This window comes from Ambystoma mexicanum, chromosome 7q, assembly GCF_040938575.1.
Source record: "Ambystoma mexicanum isolate Mex_15411 chromosome 7q, UKY_AmexF1_1, whole genome shotgun sequence".
Lineage (NCBI taxonomy): Eukaryota > Metazoa > Chordata > Amphibia > Caudata > Ambystomatidae > Ambystoma > Ambystoma mexicanum.
In genome coordinates, this window is record NC_090941.1 from 893,229,363 (window position 1) to 893,249,900 (window position 20,538).

General features: G+C 46.3%; 1 protein-coding gene across 1 annotated transcript in view; it reads right to left on the reverse strand.

The window, feature by feature from the left end:
* The window catches only part of TMEM135 (transmembrane protein 135), a 2,087,148-nt gene that overhangs the window by 266,091 nt on the left and 1,800,519 nt on the right, over positions 1–20,538 (reverse strand). The window lies entirely within an intron of this gene.

The following is a 20,538-nucleotide window of genomic DNA, read 5'->3' on the forward strand; positions in this document are numbered from 1 at the left end:
AAATCCCCTGTCCCCCTGCGTCACTTGGCTCCTCTTCCACACCCACCCACTCTCTCCTCATCACCTATCACGCGGGATGAGATCTCTAAAGTAGTCCGCTGTATGGAGGTCTCATCCAAACAGGTGTCCCCTTGTTCTTCCAGAACCATTAAGGACAACATTGCCTCCTTCGCTCCGGCTCTTGCTGACTTCTGCAACCACTCCTTAGCATCTGCCTCTTTCCCTTCTTCTCTCAAGCACTACCTTCTGCATCCCCTCCTTAAAAATGCCTTCTGCCGGCCTCTTGTGTCCAGCCAACTACTGCCCTATCTCTACTACACCCTTCCTTGGGAAACTCCTGGAGAAGTTGGTCATCCCGCAACTGACCCAACACACTGAGATCACTGGTTGTTTACATGACCATTGATCTGGATTCTGAGCATCCAGAGGCACGGAAATTGCTCTCCTGAACACCTGTGAAGAACTGCTAGCAAATCCTGACACTAACGCTCCTGCAGTTCTCATTCTCCTTGACCTCTTTTCAGCCTTTGACATGGTCAACCATTCTATCCTCATAAAGTGGCTCCAAGATATACTTGGTATCTCAGACTGGGCACTGAACTGGTTGACCACCTGCTTTACTGACAGCCCCTCCCAGGGGCTCCTGGGTTCCTTCTCCACCACTCTCTCTACTTGTGGTGTTCCCCAGGACTATATCCTCTCGCCTTGGCTTTTCAACATCTACCTAGCACCTCCTGCTCACCTGATCTCTGCCTTCTCTCCTCATTTTCTGTCATGCCTGTCAAGTGGCACAGCGAGTAGAGCGCTCGCTTTGACATCCGTGCAGAGCTTGCTAACGCAGTTTCGAATCCTGGCAGGGCCAAACTCAGCCTTTCATCCTTCCAAGGTCGATAAATGAGCACCACACACCGTGGGTAATAATAAGCAGCGCTCAAATACCTGAGGGTCCGTAGCGCTATATAAAAATGCAAGAAAAAAATGTGAAAATGTCCAGTGTTACATTGATGACACAACTCGTCCTCAAGCTCCCCTCTTCCTCCTCCTTCTCCTCTTCCTCCTCCATCATCCCAGACTGCCTTTCTGCTATTCAGTCTTGGTGCACCTCCACTAATCTCTGTCTTAATGCCAGTAAGACAGAGATCCTGCTCATCGTGACACCTGCTTCCCGTTTCCCTCCTGCACTCTGGCCGCCCAGTATTGGCTCACCTCCCTCTGCTTCCCCTGAGGTCAGCAAGTCAGGGTCATCTTTGACCCCTCACTCTCCTTTACTCCTCATATCTTGGACCTTGCCAAAATGGCCCACGTTCAACTTCACCTCCTTAGAGGCATTCTCCCTTTCCTCACCTTACCCAAGAAGTTCAATGTCTCTAGAGCTCTGGTCATCTCCAGGCTAGATTACTGTAACAACCTCTTCCTCAACCTGCCCCTTTCTTCGCTCGATCCTCTTCAACTAATCCAGAATTGGGCTGCAAGACTTACCCTTGGCCTGAAGCCCTGGGATTCTCTCTTCAGCCCTAAAGTCTCTCCACTGGCTCCCAGTTGTTGCAAGGATCAAATTCAAGACCCTCTGCATCAGAGGCTGTCTAGGGCCTGGGACCACATTACCTGCAACTCTCTCTTACTAAATACTCTCTTTCCAGATCCCTTCAAACTTCTGGTTCCAACTCTCTGCTGATCAAATGCTTCTACAAGTAGGGAGCTGGGGGCAGATCTCTCCCCTCAGATGGCTCCTTTCTATGGAACTTCCCTCTCTCTGCCTTGAACTGGACCACCTCAAGTTCTGCAAACAACTCAAGACCTTTCTCTTCCCCTCCTCTTTCCCTCTCCCCCTCCCATGGCAACCATCCCCTCTTCTGAGATTGGCGGCCTGGTTCCTCAAGAGTCCAATAGGGTCCTGGCCTCTGCCCAATCATACTGCACTACCCACTGGGCCCACATCTGCCTGCCGGGTGGTTTCGCCTCCGCCCCACACTTACCTGTTGGGGCGGTAGACCTCCCTCTTCCTCTGTGTTGTCTCCGCCCATGCACTTACCTGTTGCTTCTCCAAAGGGGAACCTCTGGCACTTCCTCCCCTCGGGGACCCTAATATACTACTTATCCTCACCCCACTCTCCTTTTTAATCCTTTTTCTTTTCACTGCACTTGCACGCTCCGAATATCACAAGGCTTAGTAGGACCGCTGTTTCTTTCTATTTTTATTTCCATAGTCTATTTTTCTCCCTTGTTCCCGTCCCTTGTGGTGCTTTGAAACGCTGTCCTGTTGTATAAGCGCCTTATAAATGCTCAATAAATAAACAAATAAGACAATACCTAGACCCTAATGCGCACTTATTAAGGCCTACACACATTTGTGCATAAATAAGAGCCCTCCTCGGTATTTACAATTTGAGTTGGTCTACGTTTTGTCTGTTCGGAAATCCTATCATGATTAAGCCTCGAAATTCTTGGTGTGTTGGCATAACTTGATTTCCAGGAACATATTCCAACTAGTAACCTTTTTTTTTTTTTAAAGCAACAGCAGAGAGCCCTTGTTGATTTTTGGAGCAAATCCAAAGTGTTAATTTAACAGTGATTCAGTACACATGCGAAAAAGGTCTTTACTTAGCCTTCCGGGCACACGGTCATGTGTCAGACTATGTTCTACTGTGCAGAATGCTGCGTCATCAGGCATATGATGTGGCAGAGAATGTGACCATCAGCACTTGGGGACAACAGCGCATTCTTATCTAGCTGCCCAAGGGTCATTAAGTAAACCCTTCAAACGTCATGCCGAATGATTTAAAAATGTATGGTTACTGCCTGTCTTGCTCATTAATCGGAAGAAACGAGGGGCTGGCAGAGTAACACTTTACCAGCAAATGCTGCTAGCACGAACCATTAGCCTCTGCCCTGTGTGACACCTGCAGGGCAAGCAATTATGAATAAAAAGGTGGGTTTACCTCTGCTTGCTTCTAGTCGCACCTTTACGTAAACTGTGCGCCATAGCTGGTAAAAGAGCTGAATGAGTTAAGCGGTACCCTCAGAGATCACTGTGGAAGCTGCCGTCCAGGGCAGACTCAGCCCTTCATCCTTCAGAGTTAGATAAACACATACTATTACTTGGGTGATATAAATACCTATAATCATAACACTTCGAGTGGGAGAAACTGTCATGAAGCGCTATATAGAAACATGGTATTCATACATTCAGCAGATGCCTCAGGAGCCAGAATGTCTGCTATTTTGAAGTAACTATCAAGAACTAGAAATACCTATAAAATGAAGTTGTTTCTCTAAACTAACAGTCCGGTTTTTAGCACCATGGCTCCTAAACAGTGAGGATGCGTCAGCATGCACAAACCATCCAAACGCCCTCTTTGAAATTGATTTAATTGTTAGCTCATTTTTCTCACGCCCCATGTCCTTTATTCACCCCTTCATCAGAGGCGTATCGAGCGAGGACTGTTCAACAAGTGGGGCTGCCTGGACCTAATGTTGTAGAGCCCGCCCCAAAGGGAGAATGCAATGGGAAGGGAGTTTCTTCTTCTCCCGGACGGATGAGCAGGAGTGACCGAGCGTAGTGAGGCACCTGGACCATTCAAGGGAGGTCCAGGGTGGTCCCCCTCTACCCACGGAGATTTTTCTTTTACATAATGGGTGAAAATGGTGCATCGTACAGTACACTTTCTGTGGCAAATTAGGTAAACATCCACACAGAGAATTTACCAAAATTGCAATGCGATGTATTTTTATAATGCCTTTGCCCACTAAATGCCAGTACTCTGCCACTATAAAAAGAAATGTCATGCTGATTGTGCCAATACTGTGAGGAATTCGACCATCTGCATGGTGGGTGTGCGCTCGCCTGTGCTTTTTTGAAATTTTAAATTAAGTTGAATGATGGTAGATCAACCTCCAGAAAATGTGTTGGCTAATCCGCACATATTTTCCTATCCTCACCGCATGACATACACATAGACCCGTGTACTCCGAGTGGACACAGCCTACAGGCGCCACCCCCCCCTGTCATATTTAGTTGGACTATGACAGCCAAAAATACATCAAGACATCTCAAAAGGGGGAAAGGCAAAACCTTCCTCCTGCCATGGCCAGCCTAATTCACTAACAAAGGCACCATGGATTTGCCCTTTCCTTTGTTAGCTGCTGGTGGCAGACTCGCATACTAATCAGAGTTCATTCAAACAGGCCCACGGGAGGCTTAGTTGCAGGAATAAAAAAGGACAGAAAAACCCCAACAACCTTTGATATGCACAGTGTCAACCTGAAGACAGCTCCTGCCTCTCAGTATCAAGGGCAGTGACCTGTCATGTCTGGAACTATGCATTTACAGTAGTCATCTGTAAATACATACCCCATTCAGAAGGGATGAGTAAGTGGTTTTGCAGAGACCAAAAGTCTGGTCCCAACGCAGCTTAAAGAGAGACCTGCCGCTTTAATCAGGAACCACAGAGAGCTCAATTAACTAGAGAGACCCTTTGATCCACAACTAACAGGTAGATGGGTGGGATTTAGTATTACATGTTTTTCCTCTTTACCTTTTCTGTTGCAAAGTACTCTGGTTATGACCTCATGCATACAGGAGATTGTTGGTGGGAACACAGGATTGGTTCATTAGGGTAGGCTTAGCCTACACCAATCACTGTGGTCCATTTGGCTTTAAAAGAGGGCAGAGGCCTCTTTTGGGCAGGTAATCTGTAGACTTTTCAAGGAATAACAAGAAGAACTCATTTGGACCCTTGCTAAAGGTACAGTGTGCCTTACAGCTTCCGCCATTGAAGGAAGGCCAGGATTTCTAAAGAGGGAAGCAATATCCCTCCACTAAACATCTCCCAGGGAACAGAGGGAGATACTGAATCCAGAGCACCCTCCAGCAGCTCCATAACTGGTGCCTAGCCAGCACACAGCGTGCCCTGCTAGCCTCTGTAAGCAAGCTTCCTAGGTGGGAAGTGCCAGAAAGTCTCTGAACCAAAGCCAGGACCGGGCTGTTGCCTGCAACACTCTTCTCAGCTTTGGGCCGCCAGTCTGCGTTAAAGGATGACCAGCCCAGTGAAGAAGCTAGGAGGAGTGCATCCACGAGCATTAACCAGCGTCCACCTTAAAGGACATTTTCCAGCCAGTCAAGCCCCTCAAGCTGCAACCGACTGCACTGTTGACTGTTGTCACACCGCAGTCACTAACATTTTCCGAAACACCTTGACCAGTGCTCCAGACACACCAACCAGCACTGAGACGATTCCTGATCCCAAGCCGCCGTGTGGGCGAGCCTGCAGCCGCCAATCCAGACTCGCTCGCCGAACTGCCTGCCGCCTGATACCCCGCAGCTGTCTCCTGTCTTGAACTCTGTCGCATGAGCTGCAAAGCGCCCTGAAACCGACTCAGCCATCTCAAGCACCAAAAGGTTCTACATGCACAAGGTACATTGTGGTTCTGTCCCCCTGGTCCTTCTCCGATGGCCCCTAGTGGCATTTTAGGACCCATTGCTCCCTTGGTGCTGAAACCAACTATCCTTGAACTATTACGATTCATTACTTTACCGACTACCCTCCTGTCTGTATCCAGAATGCATCCCTTTTCCCTCTTGAAACTTTCTGTCCTCTGCATTCCTATACAGGGTGGGTTGTATTTTGCAGTGTGCTATAACTGTGTTGTGATAATAATAAAGTAGATATGTTTATACAACCTTGACAGAACAGTCCCTTTTATCATTGAGAAATAATTGTATCTTTGCTGTGTTGCAACTAACCAACGATCTACGACCTTGCAGAGATAAGCCTGCAGCTTTGCACACATTGCCAAAATTGGACAAGGAGGTTTATAATTTGCTTGCGTTTCCAATCTGGTCAGATACCTTCTGGTGTACTAGAGGTGTGGGTCTGATTGATGGTTTAGAAACTGATATTCATCCCTGGGCCACTTGTGCCCTGGAAGTAGATTAGTCACAAATACATGTCCATGCTGGTGCATCTATATATGCCAGTACTCCCATATAAGAACATATTCATGCTTGCTTTGCCCATAATGCCATATGATACTATAACACTTGTTCATGAAGGCTCTTCCAATATATAGCAGCATCCCCACATAAGTGCATAATCCTGTTGGATTTGCCTTAATGCAAGTACAACTAAAAAAAAACATGCTACAGTAAGAAAACATGGCTTTGCTGGCTTCACCCCTCCCCCATATAAGAACACTCATGTTGTATTTGCCACCTGATGCAAGTAAAACGTGTCATGCCACAGTAAGAAATCATTGATTCAAGGGCCGAACAAATCCTCCCCTCTTGTAAGAACACTCATTTTATTGCCTTGGACCTTGACACCAGGAATACAATGCCATCCTACAATAAGGAAACATGCTCTCCCCTCCCCATGTAAGAACACTACTCATGTTGCCTTTGTCCTTAATGCAAGTACAAAATTTCAAACCACAGTAGTACCCAGACAACTCCACTGTAGAACCGTCCCCCACCCAACCCTCCTAACCCTCCAGTTGACTTGGCTTTCTCCAAATAATGGCAGTAAAACATGTCATAACACTTGCAAAAAATGTGAATAACCCTTTTGGGTGTCTTGACCCACGTTCAAGTTATTATGCTACAACATTTGGTGCTGTGGGCTTAGAAAATCCAAGATGGCGGAAAAACCCACATTTGCGCCAGAATCCTGGAGAACCGCGCAGTCTTTGCGCACAGCAAAATGGTCCTCTGACCTGCCACCCATCAGTGCTAAGGAATATGGTGCTGTTCAAAATCTGTTGTTATTAACGTCAAAAATGGATGCAATACTGGTGCTCACCACTACCAGAAAGCCGGCGTTTTAAAACCACCAGGCACTTGTGTAAATCTGAACAAATGAACCAAACCAGGCCAAAGAGAGACTTACTAAGAGGTGGATACAATGTAAAACTATATTCTGAAATGACTTGAAGGAAGTAATTGTCTAATGTATGTATTGAAAATAGCTGGGGATGTCAGAGCTCAAGTGAATTTGGGTTTAAAGCCACTCAAATCGAAATGTTTAGAATAAATGAGTGACCTACTTTTGGGTGTCGCACAGATTGCAACTGTTTAAATGTCATAGTTTTGAACTTAGAATCAGTGTTCTAGCTGCACGTGTAAAAATTGCAAGTTTGGTTTCAATGTAGAAAACTGGGAACCAAAGTGACATTTGGCTGAAGCCTGGCTTGAAGAGAGTGAATTCTGCCCGGCAACTACCCCCGACAGGAGTTGAAACTTGATCAGCATCTGTGTTCCCAGGTCTGGCTGCATTCTGCTGCCCCCGCCAAAAGGAGATGACACCTCTCTGATTGAATTAGGGGAGTGGCACCTGGGGACTGCAGGAAACTAAACAAAGCACTGTCCTTGGCAAATGTAAAATTAGGGGGGTCGTAAATGGCTTCCTCTTGGAAGGAAACGGGGAGGGGCACTGCATCTGTGAGCAAGCTGAGCTTGGGGGAAGTGGATAAACCAGAAATTCCACCATGTGCTTTGGAAAACCACACCCTTTTGGGGCCAGAGCATCATTTTAAAAAGATGGATAATTCATAGTGCGGACTTGTAAAAATTATATAAATAATATCATTCTTGTGATTTTTCTGTGCACATTTTAAGAGGTGTTAGGACTCTCTGTTATGTTCTTGGGGATAGTAGCAGAAAAAAGGTTGTTACTCCAAATGTATGCATGTAAAAAATCTGACACTTTATCATCTGAAACCCATATCCCTGGTGCACATTTGTGTAAAATCTGGAAAGGTTTAGAGGTCGTTATCGGGATGAAAAGAGCAGAATTCTGTCAAAAGAGGACACAACATCTTACAAAGACAGAGATCGGATGGTTTGGTGCTGCAGAAAATATGTTAACTGGACATATAATATTAGAAAAATGGTACATAGATAAATATGTATTTGGATCAGAAATAGATTTGTGTGCAATTTGACAAGGGGAGGATCCTCTGACAATAAACCTACCTCATCACTCTGACTCACAAATCAGTTCCCCCAATCAAGGGAGAGAGGAGAACTGGGCCAATGATAAGTTGAGAGGGGCAGGCTCAGTTATGCTACGCACATACCCACTTTCAAAAGACATAAAAAGAGCCACTGGAAGCCAGACAGGAACATTCACTTTCCACTTTCTTGCGGGACGCTTTGCCGGGAGACCCCAGACTTCAAATCCATCAATCTCCAGAGACCAGAACTTAACTCCAGAACTTGTAGCAGAGAGGCCTGAATCCACAAGCTGAATCCTTTTTCAGCAGGCCTCCAAATCATTTGCAAACTATTCAACAGCCGGGTGAGCTGTTTGAATACTTTGCCAAGAACTTTTGCCAGAACCGGTAGCAGACCCAGAAGGCAGAATTATCCAGAGAGACCAGAGATCCAGAGAGACCAGACCCAGACCCGATCGCTGAGAGCTGACCCAAATTGCTGTGCGCAGAACCAGTACCCAGTGGTGAGAGAACTGCAGCCAATCCTGACCCGATCCGTGACGAAGTCGCATTCCTGTCCAAAATATAGTGTGAGTACTCAGCCAGAACTGTGCAAATCCAATCTCCTAGTTTAAAATAATCTAATTCAAACTATTTTAACCTATCTAGAACTACACCATAGTATTGTGTGTCCTTCTGTGACTTTAAAGCTGCAAAACTGTCATCTGTCATTCTGAAACTTTAACATTTAATTTCTGAAAATCTACCTCCACAAAATCGTCCGTATCTCTTGAACCGTTTGTGATAGAAGCAAGATTTTAAAGCTGAGATTCCAAGCTTTCCAACAAGCTCTAAACCGACTTGCTACTCCTTATACTTCCTCCGTAATTGCGCTCGATGCACGCGACTAAATTGCAGCGATTTGACATTTTGCTTCATTTCAGCCACGTGTAAAAATATTTGTCTTTTGTTTCCTTTGCTGAAATTCGTTTGCAACCTGACAATCATTCAAAGAGCATTGCTAAAGTGATCCTGAACTAATTTACAGTAGCTATCACTCACCCTGAATCTCTTATAGGGAATTAAAATCATCTTTAGCATATTTTCCCTTCTTTGCATACCACCTTTAAAGTACTTTGCCTGTGTTTAAAATCATCCCTGTTTCTCTAAGCTTGCTAGGGGGGAACTGAATTCGTATTGTACTGTGATTGTATTCCTGAAGACTGTGTGTGTTACTTCCACCTCCTTACATTGCATAGAGGGAGGGTGAATTGCCAAAAGGGGAAAAGTGATTATATTATGTTTTGCTGAAATCATATCAAGTTTATTCCTGTGTTGCTTCTTTTCCACCTTGCATTTCCTTGTACCATATAAAGCATTCTCAGCTACCTTATCCTCTATACTACTCCTAAGTAATTAAACCAGTGTGCTAGTATCACATCATCCATTGTTGATCACTCACTGTCATATGTCTAAGTGTGATATCAAATATTAATTTATTATACAAGTGTGATATATATCTATTGTTTAGTTTTTCAAATAAACCTTTTCAATTTGCAAAACAACCCTACTTCTTGGCTCAGTGGGGTCAGGGGGGATTCTAAGAGAGGGCCGTTATACGAGGGTTCATCATCCAGATTATAACTTGTCATAAAAATATATAAATAAGGGCTTCCCTTGAGCAATCCCAGACAAGGCACTGGGAATGCTTGATTGGAGTCATTAACAACCCAATGCCTTCCCTGAGCCCCAGCCTTGCATACACAGACATACACACACATCAAGGCACACGTGCATTCAAACACACAGGCCTTTATACACATTCACCTATTATCACGCAACCATACAGGTGCTCTGTCATTAATAAGGGCACCCAGAACATTCACACAGCATTCTCATTCACATGCTCACTCGCACCCATGTACACCATTCACACTGCATTTATTTATACACATTGACTTACAGACACCAGTAGGCATACATTAATTCCTACATACATACATACAATCCTGCCATACACGTGTACACACTTGCACAGACAGGAATCAGGCAGCTGAATGAGGTTCCTGACATGCACGAAGGAGCCGCAGAGCGACCCCTACTGCTCAGCCTGCACAGTGACATCTGTAAATACCCACACAACACTGTTGAGGGGACATTTACAGATTTTGGGTGGGCGTTTCCCGCTCAGGTCCTACCCAGTCTATGCATCTGCCATTAATCAACCTCCACATTCTGTGTATATAGATATTCATTGTTCATGCACTGGGAAATACTTGAGTTTCGACTCACTTCAAATACATAGCCGGCACATACAACATTACGTTCTTTGTATTCATTAAGCAAAGAAATAAGAAGCTAGCTGTACCTGCTGTATCATACCTTGATTTAGCGCTCTCAAACCCTCTCCCTGCGCTCATTTTCGCTCTACGTCTCACTCAATGACTCTGTCTCTTTCTATGAGGGCAACAGTCAACCCAGCCAAAGTGGACAGCTGCACAACCAGATAAAAAAGCAACAATTTGCAAAGCCAATAGGGCTGGCTTTTTTCTGTAAGTCCGAGTGAAAAGGTGAGCAGCCACATATTGGTGTAGGGACAGAAGAGTGGCTCATACAGACCTTCCCCTTTCTATCCCTCTCACCACTCCTCTCTCCTGGAGTGATCACTTTCTCCTTTCCTCCCAGCTCTCCCTCCACCCCTCAGGCCAAGCCAACTCCAGCACTGCCACCTACCTTCTCAATTATCAGACCAATGAAACGTGCGTCAGTTGAGGCTTTCGCCATCACTTTCTGACCCACTCTTCTCCCTTCGGCTGCCTTACACCCTGACACAGCCCTTTCTATGTGCCACTCTGCTATATCTGATACTCTTGATGTTCTTGCCCTTGTCATGAGGATCTGCTTGAAGCCCAAACCCAAGTGCAATTCCTGGTATGACTCAGACCTCGTCACCCCTTAAGCGCAAGTGCAGGGTGGCTGAGAGGAAATGGTGTGCTTCCTGTACATCCTCTGACAAACTGGCCTGCTGCCTGTTCCAAAGGCAATACCGGCTCTCTGTCCGCACCAAGAAGAGAGCCCTCATCCAAGTCTGTCTCTCTGCGGCATCCAGCAACTCTGCCGAACTCTTTAAAATCTGCAAGGAGCTGGACAATCCTGCTGCAGTATCTACCTCGCCTGCCCCCTCCATGGCCCTCTCCACAGCCCTGGCTTCTTATTTCATCTCTAAAACACAGGTCATCCTGCTCTCGCTCTCTTTCTCTCCTCCTCCCTCTGCATCCAGCTCTTTCCCTGGCCCTTCTTTGGCACCTCTCCTTCCAGCTGCACCTCCTGAGAGGTATTCTTCCATTCCTCTCCTTCCCCCAGAAGCTCACTGTCTCCAGAGCTCTGGTTCTCTCTAGGCTGGACTACTGCAACAGTCTCTTTCTAAATCTGCCTGCTTCTACTCTCCGGCCTCTGCAACTCATCCAGAACAGAACTGCAAGAATTGTCCTTGGCCTCAAGCCCAGGAATCGCATCTCTCCAGGACTGAAATCTCTGCACTGGCTCCCAGTGGCTGCGAGGATTAAGTTCAAAACCCTCTGCATTGTCCACAGGGCCTTCTGGGCTTTAATACCTCCAACTCTCTCATCCTAAATATCTTCCTTCTCAAGCTCTTCCCTCATCCGCCTCCAACTCCCTCAGGGTCAGTTGCTTCTCCAAGCAACGTGTGGTGGCAGATCTCTTTCTTCGGCTGGTGCCTCCCTCGGGGAACAGCATCCCTTCCTCCCTGAAACTTGAGGAGAACCATCTCTGGTTCTGGAAGCACCTCAAGACCTTCCTCTTTGCTTCTGCTTTCTCTCCTCCTCTCCCCTGCTGAACTCCGGGCTGAAACTGTACTGGTCACATGGCTACCGTCTGTTCTCTGGCCCAGGTCCCTTCCACCGCCAGCTGCACACCTGAACTGCCTCCCGGGCAAACCCTGCACTTGGTGGCTGTTTCTGTATCCCTACAGTCCCCCACCAGCTCTTGACACTTGATGTCTGCACTTACCCCTGCACTTGCCACAATCGGACACACTTTTACCTATTGTTTTTATTTATTTTATTTATTTTTTACTGTTGATCCTATGTATTGCACTGCCCCCTCCACCTCCCCCTCCGCATTTTCCCTTTCAGCCCCTCCCTTGCGTGATCTCAATGTCATCTGGCTTAGTAAGATCGTTGTCTCTGTCTTCCCTCTGTTCCCCCTCCCATGCCACATTGAGCTTTGAAACTCTTGTGTATAGGCGTGTTATAAATACCATATCATATATCATATCATAAAATAGCTGGCTGGATAGATGAATTGTTGAATATGGCTATATAGGTAGAGGGATGAATTGAATAGAGGGATGAATTGAATAAAGTGATTGTATCAGTGGATGGATGGATGGATGAGTGGGTACACATGTATGAGTGGATGGATGAATAAAATGGTGAATATGGTTGGAAGAATTAGTGGGAAAATAAAGGTCACATTGCAAGATTCACCAAGAGCAGCTGTGCATGGGAAATGCGTGCTGTATGTGCACAAATTGTTTTGCGCAAACTCTGAGCATTGTTAGCTGAGCATGGGAGCCAGCACCTCACGAGGGCTGAAATCACCTATGTGCACCCCCTATTCCGGGCAGTGCCCGCATCAGGTTTGGCCATATGTAGGCCGGACCAACCAAATGGCATAACAGAGACCATGGCAAATTCTGAACCCTGTCTTCCTTGCTGGGATCTGTACAGCTAGGCACATGCTTAGTGTACACATTTCCAGATTTTAATTTATACCGGTTAGGCATTGCATTTTAATATGGATGTAACTGCTGTGGGAGCATTTACAGCTATGCGTAACATGGTGTGCTTACATTCAGTTCAGATGGGGGAGCACACTCATGCTGGGTTTGTAATGGATTGTTCATCCTGTCTCCAGGGGAACCTGTTAACATTTCAGGTTCTGTGCATTACTTAAGAAGGGATCTTCTGCTATGTGAGTGACTGATAGTGGAGCTGTTGGAACAGGAGAGCCTCTTATTTTATATGAAATACTTCAAAAACTCCCCTTGTGTCAGGTGTGGTTGAAGACTTAACAATACCTCTTAGTTATAGGTAGAAATCCAAATCAAGTTTGAGGGACGGTAGTTTAGGGACTGCCCCCTGGAATGCCCTCAAAGCACCGATGCAAGGGAGGGGGGCTGTTAATGTCTGTGGGAATAGACTCCATTGCTAAGTAACAGTCACATGCTCAATCATTACCCATTACGAGAGGAATGTCCGTCAGAGTTCTGTGATGCTCGATTGGTCCTCCAACAACACTCCAGGTTAGGTTTAGGTAAAAGGGGACTTGACTTGCATCTTGCGCTGGCCGATTACATGTGGTGCACACTTTGCACTTTCCAATGTAAAGCCGGCCTGCTCTGAATCTAGTGTAGTATACCAAACCGAAGAAAGCAGGACTATGCAATGCCTGAAACAGCATGGCAAATATAGACTAGAATAGCACAACCACATAGCTAAATGCAAGGCTTGAAGGCACTGAGTAGCATACCAGGCAAATAATAATGTAACACAGCATAATAGCACTACAATGGCAGCATCCCCCAAATAGGATGTTAGAGTGGGTGCTGGCAGAAGGTAACAGAATAGATCAATAGTAATCCCACGACGATACAGCAACCTTTACCAGGGCCAGAATTAGCCAGGAAGCTGGAACATTTTGTGACAAACACAGCTACAGACCACCTGTCAAAACACAGCACCAACCAGGAGGAGAAGTGGTCTTTGTCAAACAAGAGCAAGCTACACTGCCTCCCTCACCCAGGGCTCAGTCTATACCTGTAATGTACAAGGCATGCATGGTATGGTATGGTAATGTTTATTTGTAAAGCGCCTATACACAAGGCAAGTGCTTCAAAGCGCTCAAGGAGGGGGGGAACAAGAGGAAAACAACAGTCGTTCAGAGACCTTGAAATTCTGCAATGATACAAGTCTGCAAAGGCAGAGTAAGTGCATAAAATACAATTAACAGTGGAGATGACAGCAAATAGGTTTGACGACGATTCTGCAGTTTTCCAAGTGCATTAAGGCACCACAATGCAGGGAGTGAATACAACAGGGGGAACAGACAGACGATCTTCAGGCATGGTGCAATCAGTTCACGCAAGTGCACAGACAGTTATAGGGGAGAGGGAGTTGGAGGGGGGCAAGTCCTGGGGCGTGAGGGGTCCAAATGCACCCAGTTGGTGGAGGCTGGGGTAAGTGCAGAGAGATGCCACTCTCTTGAGACACTGACCAAGTGCAGTGATGATGAGGCGAGTGCAGGGCCTGGAGTCAAGTGCGAGAGGACTGGCTGCGTGCCAGGTACCTGTGAGACTCTGAGGTACACCAGGCGGCCAGTTGGCAAGCTGTATGGAAAAGGAGGGAGAGAGGGTTGAGCAGAGAGATAGGTTAACAGGGTAGAGGGAGTGATAAGGAAGAGGAGAAGAGGAAGGTCTTGAGAAGTTTCCAGAACTTAAGGAGGTCAGGCTCAAGACAGAGGGCGGCAGGGAGGTTATTCCAGAAGGAGGCCCCTGGAGAAGATGAGGATCTCGCAACAAATCTCTGCTTGCAGAACGTTGGAGGTAGATGAGCGGAGAGCTCAGGAGGGACAGTATTTAGGTAGCTATTGTTGCAGATGGGTAGGTCCTAGGCCCCAGAAAGCCTTGTGGACAATGCAGAGGGTCTTGAAGTAGATCATTGTAGCCAAAGGGAGCCAGTGGAGAGATTTCAGCACCAGAGAGATTAGGTCCCTGCGCTTGAGGCCAAGGATACGTCTTGCGGTTCTGTTCAGGATGAGTTGCAGTGGGCGCAGAGCAAAAAGCAGGGAGATTGAGAACAAGGCTGTTTCAGTAGTCCAGCCTAGAGAGAACCAGGGCTCTGGAGACAGTGAGCTGCTGGGGGAAGTGAGAAAAGCTAGAGTACCTCTGTGGAGGTGTAGCTGATAGTTAGACTTTTTAGAGATGTCCAAAATGTGAGAGGAGAAGGAGAGAGTGGAGTCCAAGATGACCCCAAGGTCTTTAGCCTTGCAGCTTGTTGTGGGCGCAGGGCCAAGGGGGGTAGGCCAGAGTAAAAGTGGGACAGTGGGAGCAGGGGTCCCAATGCGAATGATCTCAGTCTTACTGGCGTTGAGACAGAGGTTGTTTGCAGCACACCATGACTGAATAATGGACAGACAGTCCGATATGAGCAAGGAAGAGGAGGCGGCTGAGGGTAGCCTGAAGGAGAGTTGTGTGTCATCCGCATAACACTGGAAGTTAGAGGTGAAAGTAGCAATCACACGTGCCAAGGAAGCCATGTAGACATTGAAGAACCAGGGGGATAGGTTAGATCCCTGGGCAACGCCACAGGTTGAATGAGCGATAGTAGAGAGAAAGGCTCTGAGTTCCACCTGGGATGGGAGGTTGGAAAGAAAGGAGGTTAACCACGTCAGAGCCAGACCTGTGATTCCCAGGGTGTCACGGAGGTGTACGACCAGGATGCTGTGGTTAACAAAGTCAAAGGCAGAGGAGAGGTCAAAGAGAATAATGACAGAGGGAGTGTTAGGTTCAAGATTTGAGAGCAGGTTCAGAAGAGCAGTTTCTGTGCATTTGGATGCTCTAAAGCCAGACTGATGTTGTGGAAGCAACCAACAGATTCAGTGTCGAGGGTCAGCTGAGAAAAAGTCAACTTCTCCAGGAGCATGACAGAGTGCCTCAAAATCTAACTGAACATACTGAATGGCAAATTCGAGACTACTGCGACCGTGTACAGAAATGCATAATCAAAAGAATGTAGGCTCAAGCAGAGCACTAGTGTGGATCAAATCAAATAGGATGGTGGACAATTACTCTCTACTGACTTGGTTAACTATGATGAGAATTGGAACAGTTTGTAAAGAGACTGTCTATTGCACCTAGTACAATATGCTTTCCAAAGGAAATCTGCATTGCTGTTGAGTTTATTCATCATGTCTTTGTAAATGTGCATGTTCACTGCTGAGAATGGGATTAAGTGCTTATCAGCAGTTTTGTAATATTTGCAAGCTGGGCTGGGTGAGGTGTGAGGCTCCTGGTGATGACATTATTATTCTAATGTATGCACAAGAAGGTTGCAGAGGCACTTGGATTCATAACGTATGGGCGGCTTTGCATTCTTTGGACAAGTGCATAACTTACTCTTTTAATATTTGAAATGCTATGAATTATGTGACGGGTTGGAGGACTACAAAACATTTCTTATGAGGTGGCAGAGCCACAGGGGACCAGGTTTGTCTGTTCTCTACCCGACGTGTCCCTCAGAAGGTGGATGGAGTGTTTCCCTGGGCTTGTTCTCTCCTCAAATATGTGGTACTCCAAATCTCCCTTTGGAGCTACCATTACCTAAAAGGATGACCAGGGTCGGCAAGTCCCAGCATACCCTGGGATTGTGAGCGTCTAACTTCAGGGAACAGAGGAATTACAAATGTTCAGAAAATTCTAACAGAGTGTGAAAATAAAAACACAGTGAGCAAAGAATTCCAAGCGTGACGTCAAAGTCAACTGCAGTCATTTAGCAAACTTAAGCTGCAGAGGTAAAGTGAACTGCGGGAGTTTGTTGAACGCATAAGAGTCAATCTGTGAATGCACAAGGAAAGCTCTGCAGCATAAGGTCTGAACCAAAGACACCAATCGGATGGCTTGCCATCAGGTGGGAAATCAGGACCTGCTTGCTTGGAGAACAGTGTTAATCTTTATGCATAACAATTCAATTCTGGCCAATGCCAGACAAAGAAGAAAAATAAGGCAATCTTTGAAACAAAACCTTGCAGGAAGCAAAGTCAATCAAGGAACCCAAAAGATGCTGTTCAGTGAAAGACACATCCTAGGCCTGCTTACAAAGACAGCCACTGGTCCAGAACTAAAAAAAGAGGCTGCAGAAAGCCAAAGAGGGGCATTGACTGGGAGGGAGCAGACATGCTACTCGCCACTTCCTGGATATATGGGAAAGCTGCTGCTTGGGAAAAGGCTTGTTGTCAGTGGTGAAATAGATGCTGTGGCAGATGTATGGCAATGATGATGCAACAAGGACTAGTAGTGGTCCATTAAGTGGACAGCAAATGTCTATCAATCAGAAATGGCACTAGAAAAGGAACTTGAAAGAGGGGGGACATAGGCATTATCCGTAACTCCAGTTCTCCAGCATTGGTATCTTTCATAGATTCACATGCTTTGAATAATCCCAAATCGTCAGACTGGGAATCGTTGGTTACATATTTTGCCATTGTTATGACGAAGAAAAAGCACTGACTAATGCAGCCTATCTACCTCATTTTGCCCACTATTCAATGGAATGTCAAGAGATCAGTCTCACCCTGTGACGCCATGTTTAGATTCTAACTGGGCCAGATGGTTGGTGGCGGTCGTATGTGAATCTATGAAAGATGCCAATGCAGGAAAGTAAGTAACTCCTTATCTAGCATTGGATCTTTCACAGATACAAATGCTTTGCATTTAAGGCAATAGCCATATCATAGTTTTGACAGGTGATAGGGAGAAAAGGCTCACTTTATTTGAACAGATGTTGCAGCACTGTTCGCCCCACACCAGAGTCACTCTTAGTTTGTGCTTCTAGGCAATACAACCTGGTAAAGTGGTGTGGAACTGCCAACGTAGCCACTAGACAGATGTCCTGCAGGGGAACTCTTGCCCACATGGCAGCAGAAACTGCCACTGTCCCGTAGGAATGAGAATGGACGTTGCTGTCCAGAAGCCTGTTAGTCTTTTCATGGCATAAAATAATAGCAGCAGTTATCAATCTTGCTACGCCCTGTTTTGAGATGGGGCATCCCTTTTTCAAAGGCCCAAGAACAATGAAAAGTTGTCAAGTCTTTCTGAAAGATTTTGTTCTATCAATGTAATATTTCATAGCATGTTTGACAACCAAAGTGTGAAGGGTGGTATCCATCCTTGAAGTAACATTTCACTTCTTTTCCTCCACCTCCCGTGGGTCAAGCCAGCAGCCCACATTAATAGTTGAGATGGCTGACGCAGCCTGGCACCAGTCCAAGAAGCAGTATTTGGGTTAGTGGTAGTTTATGCCACAGTGGTAGAGAAAGGGTCATGCCACTTTTTCACTGTTATATAGTGTAGTAAAAACCTTGGCCACAAGCTCCCCATCGGGTTAGGATATATCAGCTAGCAAGACTTGCCTGCATTGGTGTCATGATCCAGCCATAGGCACCTAATATAGTGCCAGTGCGGATCTGACACCAACATCTGCCACTTGCAGTCTTTGAATCCTTAAGTCTTCAGAGGAAACACCAGGATAATCACATAAAATGCGCCTGAAATAACATGAATGTTCCAAATGGTATTTGCGGCATGCAGACAAAAGGTATTGTGGAAAGGGCCTTGTGAGCGAGCCAGTGAAGATATGACAGAGCCAAGGCGAAGCTGCTCTGGCACTTTGGTGTGGCTGCAAAACAGTTTAAGATTACTAAGTTTACAACAGGTGTGGGAGGCCCCTCTACCGAGTACACACATGGGTCAAATAGCCTGTTCTATGGAATGTGTTCCACTCAGGAGGAACTACAACTACGTTTTAGCTCACAGAGGAGAAATATCAATTTGCATATCAGTCTATACTATCCCCACTCTTCTGTCCCTCCTGTTTGTTTGCCTCCACCCGTTGCTGATATCTCTTAATACTATGTAACTACCGTTGTTACACTACTGCCACTCCTCCTCCCACTGCCGCCACTCCTCCTCCCACTGCCGCCACTCCTACCTCAAACTGCCGCCACTCCTACCTCAAACTGCTGCCACTCCTCCCTCAAACTGCCGCCACTCCTCTCTCCCACTGCCGCCACTCCCCTCTCCCACTGCCGCCACTCCTCCCTCCCACTACAACTCCTCCTACCCCCTACTACTACCCTTGTTCCCACTAATACCACTTCTCCTCCCGCTACCACTACTATGCTTCACACTACCACTCAGACACTGTCCTTCCACTCTGTACCAGTCTTTTCACGTGCTGGCTTTTCACTGTCCTTCCTACACACATGTAGCACATTCCTTTTTTTGGGAGTTCCCTGTAGGTTCACAGTTTGCCTGGTATACTACCCTGGCAGGACTTCTTAAGTACTTCCAATTGCCTGTTATACTTTCTTGCCAGGACTTCTCAAGCACTTCCAATTCCCTGGTATACTACCTTGCTTGGAATTTTCATATGCTTGCACTTTGCCTGGTTTACTCACCTGCCAGAACTTCTTGTTTTCGTCTCTAACAGTCTCTCTTTACTTTCACAATTAGGTATCTCTTCCTTGAGTCAGTGTTTTAAATGTTTTCAACTTTCACTCTTCGGTTTTCCCCATAGTGGCATCTCATGCAATCATGTGTTCTTAGGGACTGCACCGGTATTCTGCCCATTCGATTTACAAACAATCTTCTTATCGTTTCAGGTTTCGTGGTGTTACAAATTCAAATATTGTTTAGCGCGGTTGCCGAAACGCCCCACGGTCCCCACTTCGCTTGGGCCGACTCACTGGTTCTTCCAGGCGTTTTCGGTCCCTCTCATGTTTATGCGGTGCTGCTCTGCCGCTTGCCTTCCACGCTGGATTCTCGTGGCGTCTCTCTGCCTTCTCCCATGGCTCCGCTGCTGCACGCCTGCTCGCCTTCAAGTTTCGGTAAGGGTAACACTGCTTCCTCCAGCTACCAAACGCCCAGGAAATCGTATCATGGTTCCTGGCGTTTTTTTGGCCCTGCTTTTTCTCACAACGATTGTTGTCCTTTTTGCTGGCGAGCCCCTTCGCTCTGCCATGTGACGTCTTCTCCTGAGTCTCTGGCACTTTCTGAGCTTCCATTTTTAAATGTCCCGTGCATAGGTGCTTTCACAAAATCACTAGCACGTGCATTGAGCTTGAGGCTCTTGTTGCTCTGCATCATTTCCTTCATCCTCCTCGTCTCAGTACTTGAGTGGTTATCAGAGTCCACAGATATTAAGTGGTGCACAGAACTTGGAGACCCCCTCTCAATGATGCCATATGAAGGATCAGTTTTACATGAAGGATCAGTTCTATATGAAGAGGAATTAGAACTGGAAAAGATTTTCTTGGGGTTTTTGGAAAAAACATTCTTGGAGCTTTTAAGCAAGGTATTCTTGGGGATGCTCGTTTTTGGACCAAGAATGGGAGGTTGATATAAAGGGTGTTGGGCAAGGTTTTCCTACTGTCTCCTCACATGTGATCCTACTTCAGGTTCTGGATCAGGTAGCTGCTGCCGTCCCCTGGCGACATGGGAGGAGGACAGTGCTGGGAAATTTGTGATGAATCCAGTAAACTTTTTACATCTGCTATTTGACAGTCAGTTTATACCTGAGCCGAAAGCAGTGAAGAACGTATAATTAAATATATTGTAGTTACAGCAATGTCCATTTTGCAAACAAAGAGTAAAATGTTACATGCCAATGGTTACCTCTGAAATGCATTAAATTTTCATTGTATGAAACATGTTCAGTAGGATTCTCCTTCTCCTCCTCCTCCTCTCTTCCCTGCTAATCCCACAGCAGTGTGACTGATGTGCAGGGCCCTTATGTGTCCTCGTGGCCTTGA